At 37.0% G+C, this 18,519-nt stretch overlaps 1 protein-coding gene across 15 annotated transcripts in view; it reads left to right on the forward strand.

The window, feature by feature from the left end:
• The window catches only part of GTDC1 (glycosyltransferase like domain containing 1), a 420,502-nt gene that overhangs the window by 86,845 nt on the left and 315,138 nt on the right, over positions 1-18,519 (forward strand). The window contains exon 1 of one of the 15 annotated variants that reach the window (XR_003794008.1): positions 13,738-13,943. The exons of 13 other annotated variants lie outside the window; for them this stretch is intronic. The gene's annotated coding sequence lies outside the window, so the exon portion shown is untranslated. Of the gene's footprint in view, positions 1-13,737; positions 13,944-17,352; positions 17,493-18,519 lie in introns of those variants that run through there. One more of the 15 variants, XR_003794009.1, reaches the window with a different exon arrangement.

Raw genomic sequence — 18,519 nt, forward strand, 5'->3', positions numbered from 1 at the left:
TAGAGATAGGTGGGATATGGCAATGATATAATAACGCTAGTGATAAATTGGATGAAGAATACTTGTTGGATATGTATTTTTCAAGTTTGAAATTTTTTCAGAAACAGAGACACTGATTTCAAGTTGCCGGGAGTGTTTCCTATTTTAAAAATACTATTATCTTGAGGTCTTTAACTTATTATGAAGATACTTTTTAAGATGCTCACAAAATTGAAAAACATAGTTTATACTTTCAAATAAGCTAGGTTCCTCTTTCCTTCTCTCTCTTCATTCTCATTTCTTACCCCTTTCTTAAGCTGTTTATTTGTATGTGTATATTACATACATGAATGATTTATATCATGCTATAAGAAATGTTATTTTATAGGTTTGGGGGGATTGAAGGTTTCAGTTAGGAAAAGAAATAAATAAAAAATCTTGTAATGACTATGCAATAGATGTATTTCCGTGGAAGAGTTAGAACATGTTTATTTAAGTAATCTGGATTACAGAATACTATAGTAAAACGGTGGACATGAAAATTCAAAATTGTTTTTAATTCCTCTAGCTAGAAAGGACTAGATAACAGCTGAATTAAGGAAGAAGGATCCATAGTCCAACTCAAACATCTCCTCTTTGTTGTAGCTTTCTTTTAATGGTAAAAATGCCTCTGGCTCCAAGTGGTAGAAAATCTTACTGACTGTGACTTAAATGAGTAAGGGTTTTATTTGTCTCCTGGCGTAAGAAGTCGGGAGGCAGTTAGTTCATCAGGGGGCCAGGTAACATCATCCTTCTCCATCATCCTTAGCACGTAATGCTTGCTTCTTATTCCACAGATGACTTTTGTACCTATAGAAATTGTGTTTACTTTGAAGCAGGAAGAAAAGTAAAGGGAGCCCAGAAGCCTAGTTTTCATGGAGAACTTTCTCTTTTTCTTTAGAAAGAGAGGCCCGCTCCTGGGGACTTCTGCCTGCATCTCAGGGGCCAAAAGTGTGTCACCTAACTACCTCTAGAATGAGATAAAAAGTATTTAGCTTTCTAGCCTTTATTTTGGAGGAAGGCAGGGAGAAGGAGAATTGGAATGAGTGTCAACTGATCCATCCTAAAGTTATCTGCCATACTTCCTTAGTTCTTTTTGTATAGTTAGTTGCTTGGACCTTTGAACTTCCCGGGTACTTGTAGAAAGTGTTGACTTAAAAAAATGCACAGGGCTTCCCTGGTGGTGCAGTGGTTGAGAGTCCGCCTGCCAATGCAGGGGACACGGGTTCGTGCCCCAGTCTGGGAAGATCCCACATGCCGTGGAGCGGCTAGGCCCATGAGCCATGGCTGCTGAGCCTGTGCGTCCGGAGCCTGTGCTCCGCAATGGGAGAGGGCACAGCAGCGAGAGGCTCGCGTACCGCAAAAAAAAAAAAAAAGCACAACGTGAGAGTTGCAAGTTAAGTTTTATTTGGGGCAAAATGAGGACTGCAGCCCGGGAGACAGCATTTCAGATAACTCTGAGAAACTGCTCCAAGGAGATGAGGGGAGGAGCCAGGATATATAGGAGTTTTGCAACAAAAGGGCAGGTAGTCGGAATGTCAAAAGATTACTGTTAATTAAAGAAAACCAGATATCTCAAGGACTTTAGTGCTTTTCTATGTACGGGAAGATTTGAGAATCTGGGCTTACTGAAATCATTCCTTTGATATGCACCTCAGCTATCTGGGGCCAGTATCCTGTATTTTCACATCCTGAGTTTCCTTAGGGCTCACTGCAGGGAGTGGCCGCAGTCTGATGGCTGCTAGATGGCAGGTGTTCTTTTCAGCCCTGCGTCTCCGCAGGGCTCACCAGCTCACACTGGAGGGCTGCAATCGTTGATGACTGTGGCATCCTTTGTTTATTCATATGGCAGGAAATATTCCATTCCATTTATAAGTATTCCATTTATCAGAAGCAACTTGCTGGGCTTCCCTGGTGGCGCAGTGGTTAAGAATCCTCCTGCCAATGCAGGGGACACGGGTTCGATCCCTGGTCAGGGAAGATCCCACATGCTACGGAGCAGCTAAGCCCGTGTGCCACAACTACTGAGCCTGTGCTCTAGAGCCTGCGAGCCACAGTTACTGAAGCCCGCACACCTAGAGCCCATGCTCCGTAGCGGGAGAAGCCACCGCAACGAGAAGCCCACGCACCACAGCGAAAAGCGGCCCCCGCTCGCCGCAACTAGAGAGGGCCTACGCGCAGCAACAGAAACCCAACTCAGCCATAAATAAATAAATAAATTTGTTAAAAAAAAAAAAAAGCAACTTGATGTTTGTTCCCTTTTGACATCCAGTACATGTGTTTTGGTATTGTGAGGTTATGTTTCTGTGACTGAGAACAGAAACTCTAATTAGGTCATCTTGGTGTCCCTACTACACTCAGCACAGTGCCTAGATAGACCCTCAATAAAACAGTTGTTAAATGAATGAATAAGTACTAAGAAATATATTTGTTAATATAATTGGTATAAATCATTTATACATGTAAAGGGCATAGTCATATTTTTAATTTCTGAGGGTTGTGGACTAAATTTTATAAAATTGTTCATTATTGCTAAGGGGACATCAATGTAAAGACGTCAAAGTCATTTTGAGTAGACGATATTCAGTTATAAGGGTTATAGAAAAATCCTCAAAATGACTTAGTACCAGTATTTTTGTTGGAGCAAGTTATTCATGGGTAAACAAAAAAATATAATTTCTTTTTAACTCCATGAATACATTATTGTTTAAACAAGGATATTTTGTAGTTCTCATATATTAAGATTTCAGTTTTTGAAGAAATGAGCAATTTGAGTTTATTAATGAGGTAAATAAGTCATTTGATAATTTATATTATTATTATTTTTGTTGTTGTTGTTGCGGTACGCAGGCCTCTCACTGTTGTGGCCTCTCCCATTGGGGAGCATAGGCTCCTGATGCGCAGGCTCAGTGGCCATGGCTCACGGGCCCAGCCGCTCCGTGGTATGTGGGATCCTCCTGGACCGGGGCACGAACCCGTGTCCCCTGCATTGGCAGGCAGACTCTCAACCACTGCGCCACCAGGGAAGCCCCTGATAATTTATATTATTGATGTTGACTTATAAGGAGGAGTTATTAGATCCTTGGAAGCCTTATGGCTAAGAGCACACTAAATCAGAATTTATCCTAGATGACATTTTGGCTATATTCTTTCTTTTAATTCTTAGAATGATAGCTTCATATTTTTCCACTGTGCATGCAAATGGTTACATACAATAGAAAAACATGTCTGAAAGAAACCCTAAGAAGTCATCTTTACATCTGCTTGCTTTGCCCTAAACTAAGAAGAAAGCAGGCTATCTCTTTTTTCAAAATCTGCAGAACAAATGGCTCAGAGTATAACTTGGTAGTGTGAATCAGTGCTTCACAACTCCTCCTATGTCTAACCTAAATCCCTTTTGTTGTATTTTCATTCTGTTTCTTTTATTTTGACCTCAGGGGACAAAGCAAACAACTATCCACTATCTCCCATACAACATCCCCTATATAGCACTCTTTTAATAAATTCCTCCCTTTTCATTCACGATGGCAGGGTTGTTGGCACCTTAATTACTAAAACAACCTGTGCATGGATAGAACTTATCTCAGAGCAGGGAATGTATTCAAGTATCTGGAACTCAAATTTTCTATCTGAGCAGTTTATAGTCACTGAAAATAGAGGAGGCCCTTTTAACATTCAGAAGCAGTCCTGGGAGAGAGTGCCTACATAATCACAATTTAGTCAAGATAGTTTTCTAGATTTGGAATTGGGTATCCATAGTCAGTCTCTTGGTCCTTAAGATGCTGTTTTGGTCATACTTCAGGAAGTAATAATTTATAGGCCAACACTTTGCACTTAAAAATATTGCTTGTAAAAGTTCAGCCCTTTCTCGCTATTTTTCACCTTTATATTCTCAGCAATTAATAGAGTGGCCTAAAGCAGGCACTTAGTAAATATTTGTTAAATGAATTGTTTGAGTATCCCTTGGTAATACTTCCTAATATAGGTAGCTTTAGGCTTTGCATTTCCCCATTCCTCTTAATTTTATGCTGCCCAGTAAGCACTCATGGTTTACTTTTTGTTGTCTTTGTCCTTATTCAATGATACCTGCAATGATTTAGAACTTACTTGAATAGCTGATTGCTGGACAGTTCACTGTATAATGCTGCTGTAATCTTCAATTCAGGAATACCTCTTTTGCCCCCTCGCCTTTTGCGAGGGCTTCTTGTAGTCTATTGACAAGAATTTGAAACACATTAATTGAATGCCTGGCATACAAAGTACTTTGCTTGGATTATGCATAGATATAAATATGAATTGTACACAAACTCTGCTGCCAGAGAAACAAAATCTGGTTGGGAAGACACACACATATACTGTACAACGATAGTATAAGTAGGATTGTGGTAGCTGCTCTTATTGGGGTGTAAGCCAAGCTGGTGTTACTACTACAGAGGAAGGAGTAATTACTTCTGATGGGCTGAATATGGGTAAGAAGTTGACTTAAACCTTCATGGGTGAAATGGGATTTCAGTGGAGTCTTGAACTGTATATATGTAGGAATGTGACAGGTAGTAAAGGTGAAAGGATTCCAGAAAGAAGAAGTAGCACTAGCAGTGCTTGATGGTGGGAATGTATATGGAATGTTTGATATATGGCAGGGAGTCTGTTGTATTTGGAGTAATGGTAGGCTTGTGGCAGTGATAGGAATTGAGGCTAAAAAGGAACTTGGGACCAAATTGTAAGAGGTCTTGTTTCTTGTTAATTAATTTTCTTTCTTAGGTAGAAATAATCATAGGTTTTTGAGAGGATGGACACTAAGGTACCTGTAAATTTCAGAGGAAGAATGGAAGACAGATTAAATGTTGTTGAGCTTGAGGATGATAAGGGAGGCTGAGGGCAGAAGGGCTTGGGAGGGGAGGGCCTGATACCAGAGGCCTGGGGTGGGTCAGCTAAAAGCCCTGCAGGTTGTTGATTTGTTCAGAGTTGTGCAGCAGTGTCCTGGCTCCCAATAGTGGGTGCTTTCCAATTTTGAGCCTTCTTTCCACTATGTCATTTTGGAAGACTGTGGAACAGTCTTGGCCACAACTGGGAGACTAAGTATTTTAGCCTGAATTCTACAATAGAAGAAAGCAAAAGGAGAAAAGAGTTGAATGGTTGTGGAATGAACCAAGAGTATCTGCACATTTCTTCAGTTCTTCTTTGTAATTGGGATTTTGGCCGCTGTACTTCCTAGGCTCTTGGTTCATCTTCTTGAAGTAGAACTTACTATTGGTCCCTCTTTGAGAACCAGTTCAACTAGTTAATAACATTTTTCACTCTGTATTATAATTATATCCAGGCTTGAGTCCAGAAACTATATTTGGGTCATTTTAATATCACAAAACACTTAGCCTAATTTTCACAATGTAATCATTCAATAAATGCTTGTTGAATAAAGCAAATTCGTTTATGTTTTGCCGTCACACAGACCTTCCTGCTCTGCACATGCCAAGCATATTCCATTTCAGTATCTTGCTGTGCCTGCTGCCTGGAAGGCTTTAGATCCAGGTCTGCAGAGCCTCCTCCCTCTCTTCTTCTGGTTTCTGTTTAGATGTCATCTCATCATCAGTGAAGCGTCCTCAGTCAACTCCATATAAAATCCTGCCCTTCCCCAACCCATCCTCAGCAGCCCTTACTCTCCATTACCCTGTGTTATTTTTCTTTATAGTACATGCCACCATCTGATATACATTTACTTGATGATTGTTGTTTTACTCCAATTAGAAAGAAATTTCTTATGATAACAGGAACATTTGTTTTGTTGCCCAGTTTATCCCCAAGTACCCGGAACAGTGATGGGCACGTAGCAGGCACGATAGATATTTGCTAAATGAATGAATGGTAAAAACTAGACTGAAAAAGAAAGTAAACATTCATTTGCGGGTTTGTTTATTGTTTTATGCAAGCAATGGTATTGTTACAACTTTTATGATATCAAATCATTAATATTGCTCTCAGAAAAATAAAAACAAATTCTATTTTTTATAGATTGTGCCTGTGAAATCTAATTATGGATTAGTATTTGTTTTAAAAATATTTGAATGCCAAGCATATTCAGTTAGAAAACACTTTTATTATCCATGCCAGCTTAATTTTTAAGGCAGTGAAATGGAAGACTGTCATTTCAGCAAGCAACTTATTTTCATTTGTGAGAATGGAATATTTTGAATATTCTAATTGATTTTTGAGGATGGTTTTACAAGAAAATAATCCTTGTTTATATTTTCTCAGAAAGGTGTGAGCTTATGACTGACTTTGGATAAATGTCTAGAAGAGCATCAGTCAGTCCCAAAGTAAAAAATGTCAGTCTTGAGATACTGAAAACTTTAAAAAAGACCTGATTAAAAAAATTATTTTATATGTATATTTAAAGTTTACAAAGCAATCTAGACTGCTGATCATGAGCTCAGCCTTCTCTTTTATTGTATTTTACTGCAAATTCACTTGGATATTTTTCCAGAAATCTGAAGTTTGTAATTTGGCAGTAAAAAACTTGGTTATCAAATCAATATTATTATTATTTTAAAAAAATTTTATTTATTTTATGTATTTATTTTTGGCTGCATTGAGTTTTTGTTGCTGTGTAGGGGCTTTCTCTAGTTGCAGAGAGCGGGGCTACTGTTCGTTGCGGTGCGCGGGCTTCTCATTGTGGTGGCTTCTCTTGTTGCGGAGCACGGGCTCTAGAGTGCAGGTTCAGTAGTTGTGGTGCACGGGCTTAGTTACTATGCAGTATGTGGGATTTTCCCGGACCAGGGCTCGAACCTGTGTCCCCTGCATTGGCAGGCGGATTCTTAACCATTGCGCCGCCAGGGAAGTCCTCAAAATCAATATTATTATATGGCTTTTGGTGTCATAAGAATTCCCATTTGGAAACCCATAGAAACTCATTTTTTCTCACCATAAACTTTATCTGTCACTTTTCTGTAAGGTCAGAGTACTAATGTTGGAGGTGATCTGCTCTGGGACAGAGAGTCAACAAATTGGCAATAAAGTTAAAAAACGCCACGTGGCGCTTTCCTAGGATTAGGATTTCTTCATATCAAGTTCGTGCTCGTTTTAAAATATGGAAAGTTATATATTGATAGGTGTATTCTTAGTGTCCCTTTAAAAATAGATGGAATGATAAGCTTGTCTCTAATTTTTCATTTACATGTTTCATATTTTTATTAGTATTTTTGTGTTTTCTGGAGGTTAATTTTTAATTATTTGTATACTTTTAGTGGTAGGTTGTTTTCTTTCTACATTTGTAAGTGAAGTGTTTCGGTATAGATGGTTTTAAAAATGAAATATGATGAAACAGTTACATTGGAAAACAATTCCAGGAATAATAGAGTTATTTCTTACTACTTGAAAATGAAACATGGTGTTTAAATTGTAAAAAGTACTAGAACTTGGAGGCTCCATTTGAAAATACTTCTCTACTAAGCCTGAGTTGCCATTGAGTTAATATTAATTAATTAATTAATTAAAAATAACAGCTTTATTGAGATATAATTCACATGCCATAAAATTCAACTTTATCAAGTATCCAGTTAATATTTATTGAGTATCCATTCATCTATTGCATGTATCTAAATATAGGAACGATCTGAGTAGTTATGAGAGGAGACAGTCTTTTAATGTTGCAGGACGGTGTCTCCAGTAGTTGGATAGCCAATGAGTCTCTTTCTTTTTTCAAACATGTGTAACACATATGGATGATAATGCAATAACATTTTTCTTCTTTCGTAATACAGACACTTTGGAAATTAAGTGTGAAACTAGAAGTTCTTTCAATTTTATTCACCTTAATTAAATATTTCCCCTTATTTCAAGACGCATACCTAATTATTTACGGCTCCAATTAATTTTGACATTTCACTTGAACTTTAAAACTTTGAGTTTGTGCTATACTTACCCATGTTCCTATTCAAAACCATAAGTACCAAAATAATATTTTAGTTCTTAACACGATCTGTCAAAGTACAGCTCCAGATTTCTTATATATAGTAAATAAAGATCTTGATCTGTTTATAATTATTTAATAATTAGAGTACATTTTTAAAAAATTTATTTATTTTTGGCTGTGTTGGGTCTGTTGCTGCATGCGGACTTTCTCTAGTTGCGCGGAGCGGGGGCTACTCTTCGTTGCAGTGCGCGGGCTCTAGGGCGTGCAGGCTTCCGTAGTTGTGGCTCACAGGCTCAGTAGTTGTGGCGCACGGGCTTAGTTGCTCCACGGCATGTGGGATCCTCCCGGACCAGGGCTCGAACCCGTGTCCCCCACATTGGCAGGCGGATTCTTAACCACTGTGCCACCAGGGAAGTCCCTCGAGTACATTTTTAAATTAATTGAGTATTACTTTTATTTCATGCATTAGGCAAGCAGTATTTGCAAAATCAAATTATAGTGTTTGTGACTAACCCTAGCTGCATTAGTTTAACCCTTGATGATTATTTTTTAATAAGTTTCCTTATAGCAATAGCAGTTAAAATAATTTGAAAACCACTTGCAATCTCCTCAAGGGGAGTAAGCCTTCAGTAATTGGGAAGTAGTTTGTTATTTCAAATGATTTGGCCTCCTTCCCTAAAGTTAAGAAAAATTTATAGTTTCTTTTAAGTTGAAACATATTCAGTGAAGATAACTTGAAGAATAAAATGAAGTATAAAGAGAAAAACAAAATCACTCATAATTCTACCATAAATGATTATTTATATCTACCTGTGTGCATGTGCACCCTCTCGTTTATCTAGTCATTCCGTCATATATTTTAATACATTCATTTCATGCAGTCACACAATAGTAGAGACATTTTCCCATGCCAGTAAACAGTCTTCATTATGATTTTTGATCACTGATCAGTTGATCATAAGAAATCCTTTTTTTTTTTTTTTTTGATATTTTGATTGTTTTCAATTTGGGGCAAAGACTTTAAGAAAGATTCTTGACAAGTTCCAGAGTTAATTGTTAGAAGTGTTATTGTTGAATCAAAAGATATGCATAGTTTTCAAACCTTTTGTATTATGTTCAAATGTGATAGGACATTTTAATACTTTCAAACAGATCTAGCCTTATGCATTAGTAGAGTAGGTAGCAGCCTTCAGGCTGTGTTTGCAGGACTTGAGAAGGCTCCTTTTAATTCACAACTATTCTCATCTACAATTAACCCTTGAACAACTCAGGTTTGAACTGCATGGGTCTGCATATACCGGGATAGTTTTCAGTAGTAAATACTACAGTACTCTAGGGTCTGTGGTGGGTTGGATTCGCACATTGGAAGGAACTTACTATAAATTATACATGGATTAACCCCCCTCTTCCTCGTGTTCTTCAAGGATCAACTGTACTTTGCAGATGGCTGAAATTTCACCATCACCTGTCACTCCTTTGTCTCCTACAGGTACTCCCAGGAGAGGTAACACATTGCGCCTGGCAGGCATTTACTCTGAACAATCTGAAGGAGTTTATCTGATATTTTAAATTTAGTTCTTGCAAGTAAAGTTTAGAAACAAGGCAGGAAAAGGGACATTAGAGCATTGAGCAAGAGCGATAATAAGTGGAAGCAAAGTATTTCTTTACTTCATTCAGTTCTGCTAAAATCAGTTGAACGACCATTATATGAAATACAGAATATTATATAGCTAGTTTTAGGAGTTTAAGTTATTATCTCTCTCAACAGTGATTCAGGCTGTTTGTTAACTTTGTATGCTAATTAATCCAGTAGAGAGACTTAACGGTCCCAGATATGGAACACATATATGCCAGTAGAGATGCAAGGGGGAATTAATTAACTCCTAAGCAACCTTACTCTGTTTGAACACACTGTTTGCAAACTGTGAAATTATTTCCTTAAGAGATAGGAGGATGCAGAGTGCGGCTTTGAGTAGTTTGCAAAGAATACTCTGTGCTGTAGGGCCTGCCTCATTAGACCAAATATTTGTATTATTGGAATGTCTCCTTGAAAAACCATTTGATAAAGAGATAATAGTGGCAAGCAAGGCCACTAGATAGATAAAAGTCATAGTGCTTGCTGCAATCTGGGAACTTAGAGCTATTGCTTCTTATCTTCTTTTAGTGGAAACTTGTGTGTCAGATGATATGGGCCAGCCTGTGCAAAACTATGGAGAATAGTAGACCTTCTAGAAATTATATACCCTTGTCTGTGTAATTCCTTTACATTACTCAATAGGCTCATTCCTAAATATCTTCAGGATATTAAAATCCCAGTCTATTATTATCAGACTGACTCTTTCTCTTATAATAGTGAGTAGCTAATGATATGCCCCTTGTGATATTTAAAAATAGTGATACAGCTCTCATTACCACGTCTATTAGCCCCAGATTTACTCAGTCCTGGTCTAAACTGGGTTTTTGGGCTTTTAAAAATTTATCAGTAACAATCCCTAGACTGTATCTAGAGATGACTTCTTAAACCACCAATAAATGTCTTAGACTACTGGCAAATCAGAAGATGCTTGAAAAATATATGGCAACTAGAAAAAGACCTGTTACAATAAATAAATAGAAGAAAACGCACTTTTAACTAATGCTACTTCTAATAAATTTCTACATTCATGTGGAACTTTGGAGATGAGAGAAGTGACACTAAATATTTTAATTGATACATCTTTATGGTTTTATTGATTTGGATCTTAAAGGACAGATTCTAATACTGGCTTCACTTCATACTTCCTAACACCATTTAAAAAATATGTTACTGCAGGGTGACTTTCACTGATATAAAATGAATTTTAAAATATTAAAGGTATCTAACATCAGTACTAAGGATTTCTGTTTCTGGCCCTCTGCTCCTCTATGGAAATTTCTTTTTCTTCTCCCAACTGTTTACCTGATACTATTTTGCCCCCTGATTTTGCAGTTCTTTTAAGTTGATTTCCCTCACTGATAAACAGATTTAGTTGTGAGATTATGTCCTTTTTATCTTTCACTGGAAGTGAGTAAATCCAGAACGTTATACTTGGTGACATTTATTTCAACTCATCAAGGGAATGCCACCCATGTTTGCTTGGTTTGCTGCACTTCAAATAGGACATTGAGAATGCTTGAGTGTTAATGTAACTTTGCTATCTTTGTTTCAGAATTAACTGAAAATGTGACATGTGCCTCCCACTTGGAGAGGGAAACTTCTCAATAATTTTTTTTTAGTTAATACATATTAAGTTCTTAAAAGATGTTTGAGTGAGAGGCACTAGTGCCAGGGTAGTTAAGAATCTGTTAGTCATTTTGTTTTAAATTTGTTTGGTGTATATATTTATAATTACCTTGCACAAGCTAGGTCTGAGTTAAAATTTGGCATAGAAGTCCACGTAGGGTAGCAAGATAATGCTTCTGTCTAATAAAAAATGTCAGTCTAATGATTAAACCGGTTGAATCCTTCCAGGTTATAGACTTGACTGTCCTTTGGTTAAATATTCTTACAGAGTCCAGTCAGGTCAGAGAAGGTAGTTGGCCATGGTATGAAACATGATTTCCAAACACCTCAGCAGGGCTGTTGGCAGAACTGTTTTCCTTAGAATGAGGTGTGTCCTTTTGAATACAATAAGATGCCACCTGTTATATTTAGATAGTGATAGAAAGTGTGCATTACGTTCTGTCCATGAGAGTAAATAGTACTTAGTGGTAGTAAGGGGTGATTATTTGTGGTTGATAATAATAAAGGTCTTGGATGAATTAGAAAGAAATTGTCGAGGCCACTGCTAAAGGGTTTTATGTGTTTATAGACTCAATGCACATTTGTTGAACACCTTCTGTTTGCTACATGCTGGGGGTATAGTGATAATCAAGCAGACCTGGTCAGCTTCCACATGGAACTTAATATCCAGGGGAGGAAATGGGTATTATGTAATCACTCATGTAAATATAGTCTACAAGGGGTAAGTACTGAGAAGTACTACAGATTGTTACATCAAGGGGACCTGAACTTTGTTTGATGGTGACTGTAGCTAATTATGAAATAGACTGAATATAGCCCTATGGCTGACCTCCTCCCCTCCCCCTCCACACCTTTCTTGCTATATGAATCTTGGATATTGTCTTTTGTCCATCCTATTATCCTATCAAAAAATTGCCAGTCTAGAGCTTGGGGATGAAGGATAAGGGTTGTGAGGTGAGAGGAGGGATGATTATACAGGACTCAGGAAGAAGTTACAAAAGTTTGAGTTTTGTGATCCTAACCATTTGGTGTTCAGTTTTGTGTGACTTATACCAGCGATGTCCTAGATTTACAAACTATTGGGAGTTCTTATTAAATGTAATATGCAATAAATATATCTATCATCTTATAGTGACATTTACATTCCACATGCATATACATTTATACTGCAATATATACCATTACGTAATAATAATTATTAAATATTGATATTCAATCCAAAAACTACAAAGACTAGGAAATGGAGGCACCTTCTACTTAGGTCATATCAGGTACCTGGAATGAAGTATAATGGAAAGATATGTGAATATGGGGTTAGAAACCCTGGGTTTAAACCTTTCTCTCTCACTTATTCTTTGATGCCAGTAGTCTCTATATCTTCTTCTATAAAAGAGAAGTGATCGAACAGTGGCACCAGCCTTCCTTCCATCTGTGATTCTGCAATTCACCCTGGCTTCTCCACTTAGGGGTCCATATCCGAATGGGTCAGGTAGCCCTATTTTCTCCCACTGAAGCTGATTTGCAGCCCATTTCAGGAAGGTGGGAAACTTGGAGAAATGCCATCTTGAGAAAGCAAATGCATTATTCATCTTGTCAGACTTTTATAAAATGCATAATTGTTGGCAGAAAGTATTTAAAAATGCCTTTTTTTCTTCCCTGTTGAATAAAAGCCTAATTACTAAATGTGGAATGGGATCTCCAGATTGATGGTGAGGGAATTGGTTACTCATCCTACTTCCACTTCTAGTATTAAACTAGGATGATGATAGATCAAACAGAATAAAAAAACGGTAGGTGATTTTCAAAATTCATGGATCTCAGAGATATTCTCTTAGGCCGTGAAACTTGCTTTGGCCTAGAATTTAGTTGCTTATGGTGTTTCTCCCACATCTTTAATCACTGTTACTTCTGTTGCATTAGTAGGTTAAGACAAACACGCATCTACATGAAAATAATTTATTCATTTCAGTAAATTCAGTGAACAGTAAGAAAAAAGAATAAGTATTTGAAAGAGAGTATAAAATGTGTTCAGGGGCTTCCCTGGTGGCGCAGTGGTTGAGAGTAAGCCTGCCGATGCAGGGGACACGGGTTCGTGCCCCGGTCCGGGAAGATCCCACATGCCGCGGAGCGGCTGGGCCCGTGAGCCATGGCTGCTGAGCCTGCGCGTCCGGAGCCTGTGCTCCGCAGCGGGCGAGGCCACAACAGTGAGAGGCCCGCATACCGCAAAAAACCAAAAGAACAACAAAAAAAATGTGTTCAGATATACTAGCTGCTTGATTTGGTTTAGGCTTCAGGAATAATGGGAAATCACTAGTAGCAAGTATAGTGCTGCCTGACACTGGTTTGCTCAGGACCTGTGTTCAGGTGAAAGCAGTGTTACTTCTTTAAGGGCAGAATCAACTTCCCATTTCCTCCTGATCTTCAGTTCAACTCTACAAAAAACTTAGTGACATCCACTATATAGCAGATCCTGGGATAACCCCCAGGAAAATAATGACATGATCCTCATCCTCCAAATTTTTTACAGCCCCACAGGGAAGCAGAACATGGAAATAGAGTGAAACAAGTAAAATGCTACTGTACAGAGTAGAAAAGAAGTCATGTTTAAGAGAAGTTCTGGGAAAGGCTTCTTGGAGTTGGTGATTCACATGCAGAAATTTTAAGAAAATTTCATCAGGTGAACTTGAAGAAAAGGCTGACAGAAAAGAGATAAAGGTGTGAAGTCACAGAAGTGTAAAATACACACATGTGAGTGTGAGTACTTGGTATTACTACGATGATCCTGGGGAAGTGGGGGAAGAGGATTGAAGTCAGAGAAGGGGAAGCAAGGCTGTAGTGAAAAGAAAGGAATAGGCAAGAAAAGGAAGGTCTTAACTGCCATGTGTAGCGCCTTGGGTTTTGTCCTTAGGTGATGGAGATATGGAAGGTTTTTGAACATGTCACTTCATGATCAGATTTGCATTTTGTAAGATTATTTGTGGCTGGATTATGGAGAATGGTGTGATGGGAACTGGATTGCGTGGTAGCATGGAGACTTAGTTAAAAGGGTAATGCAATAGTTCAAATGAGTGATGAGATAATTTTCTGGTATAAAATCTCAAATTGATTCATAAATACACTGCCACATTTTAAAATGTCAGCAAATTGAAAATATTTTTAGTATTCAGTAGAACTAATTTATTGCACTTTTATAGTGTAAAATTATTCATGAAAATGATAGCAATGAAAAATTGAAAGAGGGTTAATATTTTATTTGTCCGTGGATTTAAAGCAGTACACTAAGAGAAAAATTTTCACAGTTATAATTTTGCTATTAATATGGAATATTACTCTACAAAATGTAAGGTAATGAATTTGTTTTATATATATATACATATATATATCTAGTTGTTTGTGGAAATTATGCATATTTGAAAACAAGTGAATGATGTCGTACTGTCGGTACATGTAGGTATTTGTCGAATTTGCCTTTGATACTGAACTGATAGTTATAACGAAGACTTTGTATTAATTCAAGTCATGGCATAAGTGATGGATATTTTTAAGCAGAAAGTTAAATCCCAAATCGAGAAAGAATGAAAATATTTGTCAGGGAAAATTAAATAGCCATATATGCATATATGACTGTAATTTTAAAAAGAGCACGTGTTAAAAGATCATTGCAAATCATATATTTGGAACAGCACATTTGAAAATAGCTTTAAATTGTCTCACAAATAGTGTGGCATATAAGTCTTCTTACCAAATCTTGGTTTTGGTGCATAAGTCCTCACTTCTTAGTTATCACAGCAGGAAACAAAAGTCAGAGTTGATGAAATTAGAATATCCATAGCCTTGTGGGGGAATAGAATATTAGAGTGCTACATCTTTTTCAGTATGAACCCAAGATTAAAAAAAAAATGTTGCTATTTGAGTACACAGTAGTATACAAGTTATCATAAATGTTAGGTTGTATGCCCCATAATCAAATGGAATAATGATCAGTTTCTGTTGTATGTTATCTTCAATTCAAATTAATGCCCAGGAATCCAATTTCATGCCTTACTATTGGTCAGACTTTATTTATTTGTGTATAATATTGTAAATGCCTATAGTTTTAGGATTGCAAGTTTATTGCACTGGATTCAATGTTAGATTATTTATCAGTCTTCAGAGATTACATTGAAGCTTTAGGGGTTAGGATGTATTTGCTATGCATGATTTTTATGAAATTTTTTATAATAACTTTTTCATAGGATCTGTTTATCCTTGTCTCTTTTCCCCCCCATGTCATAATAGAATGTATTATAGTACTTTGAAGAAACTTTTTCAGCAAAATATATTTTTACTACACATTTACTCTTAATAGATTCTGTTAGGGGAATCAATGACAACATGTTTCAAAGCAGAAATCTTTTCATGCTTGGTTTTTTTTTTTTGTTTAATGAGATTTCAGGTATATTTTAACAACTGGGGTTTCCCTGATGAATCATTGAAATAAGTGAGTGGGCTGGAAGGTAATACGAACTTTTCTCAGTACTGCCCTATTTTACTCTGCTGGGTTATTGGTTGCTTTTTAAGTAGAACCTGGGTGTGTTGGAGTTGGTGGTTGGAGGTTCAGAAGGGAAGAAGGGAAAGGGTCAGTTAGGAAATACTAGGTAAACCTCTGATGACCTATCGGGAAATCCTACTCAAATTCTGCTTTCCTCAATTTACACCATTTTGTGTTTAAGCTTTCTATTTTTGCTCTGCCAAGCTCAACTTTCCAAGTACTGTATATAGGCAAATAGAAAATATATTTTCAGCAATTGATTGAAGTTTAAGGTATCAAGCCATGTGTGGATTAGCCTGTGAAATCAATTTCTCATGTGTGTGGGATTAAAATCGTTAAAACCATCATCACTGAAACCGTACCTTCCTACAACTAATAGCAGTAAGGTGTCTGTGGAATATATTAATACAACACATCCTCTAATTTAAAATTATTACTTGGTATTTGGTTGGAAAATTATTTGAATATTATAGGTAACTGCATTGACATCATATATGAGGGCTAAATATGGGTTTCTAATGTGACTTAGCTTTAGTTTTTAAAAATCCACATGAGATATTTATACTTAGCACATCTTTTTCAATAAATCAGTGGCATATGGCAAATTTCCTTTAGCTATACTGTTTAAAAACAAAAAACTGAACTACCACAGCAGTTATAACTGCTGGAGGAGGTAGACAAAAATGTAGTTCACCTTGAAAATGATCATGGCTCAAGGAATAAAGAAACTGGGTCAAGCTTAAAATAAATGCAGGTACGATGACAAAAGTTTTAATATAAATTTAAAAATATTCACAGCATTGGTTTCAGGCTACTTTTGTTCTTGGTGATCTTATCAATAATGCATTACTCATTTTTAATTGAGATGACTCTAATGGCACCTTTTCATTTTGGTCAAAATATTTATATGAAATACTATTGTGATTTTTCACCTTATATTACCTCTTAATTGTAAATGTACATTTTTGGTAGGCAGATAATTCTCCAATATATCATTTTGACCTCTGGTAATCTTAAATAGAACTTGAAGTGGTTTAACATTCCTGTGTCCTAGCTATCACTTTGACTCTTTTTATATTGCTAAATTAATGTTTAGCATTTAACCACGTATCATTAAATCATAGTATTGATAATGAATTAAACTTTCATAAAGCTTTAATAGTGTAGCAGGTTCTCATTCATCTGGTGTCACTGGGGAATAAAAAATGCTGAAGAAATGAGGTTTTTTAAAACTAAAGCTTGTTTAAGCAGAAAAACTTAAAAGCTGATAAAAATTTTTCTGAAACATTTTTTGTGCTCTTTTAGGGAATTTGAATGGATTGACCATTTACTCATAAAATATCATCATTCTAGTGTCATGTAGAAAGGACGTGGGCTTTCTGTTTGGTGTTTATTCTCCAATGTGGGAAGTTTTGTTTGTTTGTTTCTTCCTTTTAAAATGCCATACCCCTAATTCTAATATACTTACTCCGTTTAATTGTTTCAGGGCTTAAGGTCTGTGGTGGTACATGTGCTAATGCCTTAACAGATTCATAAATCCAGGCACCTATGTAAGACATTTTGCTGCATGTAGGCTCACCCAGCATCTTTTGGCAAACACCTGGCCGCAGCTTCCTGCCATGGAGGAGACTCTGTCCTTCCCCTGGAGTGAGGACTTTCAGTGTTGAGGCCCTGTTACTGCTGCTCCAAAACACTCACTCTCCAGTAGCCATTGCTAGTGGTGCAAAATGTCTGTATTTACCTGGCGTGCTCCTGAGAATCTATTATGTCAGGTGACCATCTTCAGTTTTCTGGGATTACTGCTAAAATGGGCAAATGGTGTACTCCCTTTATCTTTTAGTAAATTCCAGCGTAGCAGCAAAAATCCTTTTTAACACGGTGTCTTTTTTTTTTTTTCCCAACTCCTGCTCATGTTTCCAGCAGTGTTTTCTAAAACAAAGCTCAATGAAGCACAGTGAAAGTATTATTTGAGCAGTTCTTTAATGTGCTGTGATGACATTTGGTTTGAATCTTATATTTAAAAATCAGGTTCCCCTCTTTTGCTTGCACCTAGTGGGAATCATCTTTCTTCCAGGTTGTGCTTAAAGAAGACTATAGGGGAAGAACAAAATTTCTTCTTGCTGCAAAAATTGCAGTAGAAGTAAAAGGGGGAACTGCCGGGATATGTCTGTCTCCACAAAACAAGCAGAACAAATTTCCATGAATCAAAGCCACTAAGTATAGTTTTCAGAGGTGGTAGGACATAGTTACTTTCCCTAGAAAAATACCCCAAATGCAGGCACACCCGTTGGCCACTAGAAGAATGCTCAAGTAAACGCTAGTTCAAACCTGTACATTTCACTCTTCTTACTGCGCTATTAAAGGGGTGGAAATCTGCTATAACTATAATCTTTTTTCCGCTTTTCTATTTTTCAACCTCCCACACGCTTGGTGTTCAGTTCTGCTTAGTGAGTGTCTTGAATCTACAGCAGCACCTACACGTACTGCCTCCACAGTGGCTGATAGTTTGCAGATAACTCATGATTCAGACCCATAAGAAACATCTGTAACTATAGGGCATGGTACGTGCTCTAGATTAATCATGGAAAAGGGCAGAGCAATGAAGAATCAGAAAGCTTGTTTTTTTCCAAATATTAATGTTGCTTTCTTTGAGGTTATATATGAGTGGAATATTCTCTAGAGTGGTTTATCACATTCCATCACTTGGGGAAATATCTCAGGTCATTTTTATAAGAACCTTTTAGAGACCTTTTAAGCATATACACCTTAGTGTGGTTAGGTCAGAGGAAATAAAGCAAG

Source organism: Monodon monoceros, unplaced genomic scaffold (genome assembly GCF_005190385.1).
Source record: "Monodon monoceros isolate NGI ecotype Baffin Bay Population unplaced genomic scaffold, NGI_Narwhal_1 Super_Scaffold_16, whole genome shotgun sequence".
NCBI lineage: Eukaryota > Metazoa > Chordata > Mammalia > Artiodactyla > Monodontidae > Monodon > Monodon monoceros.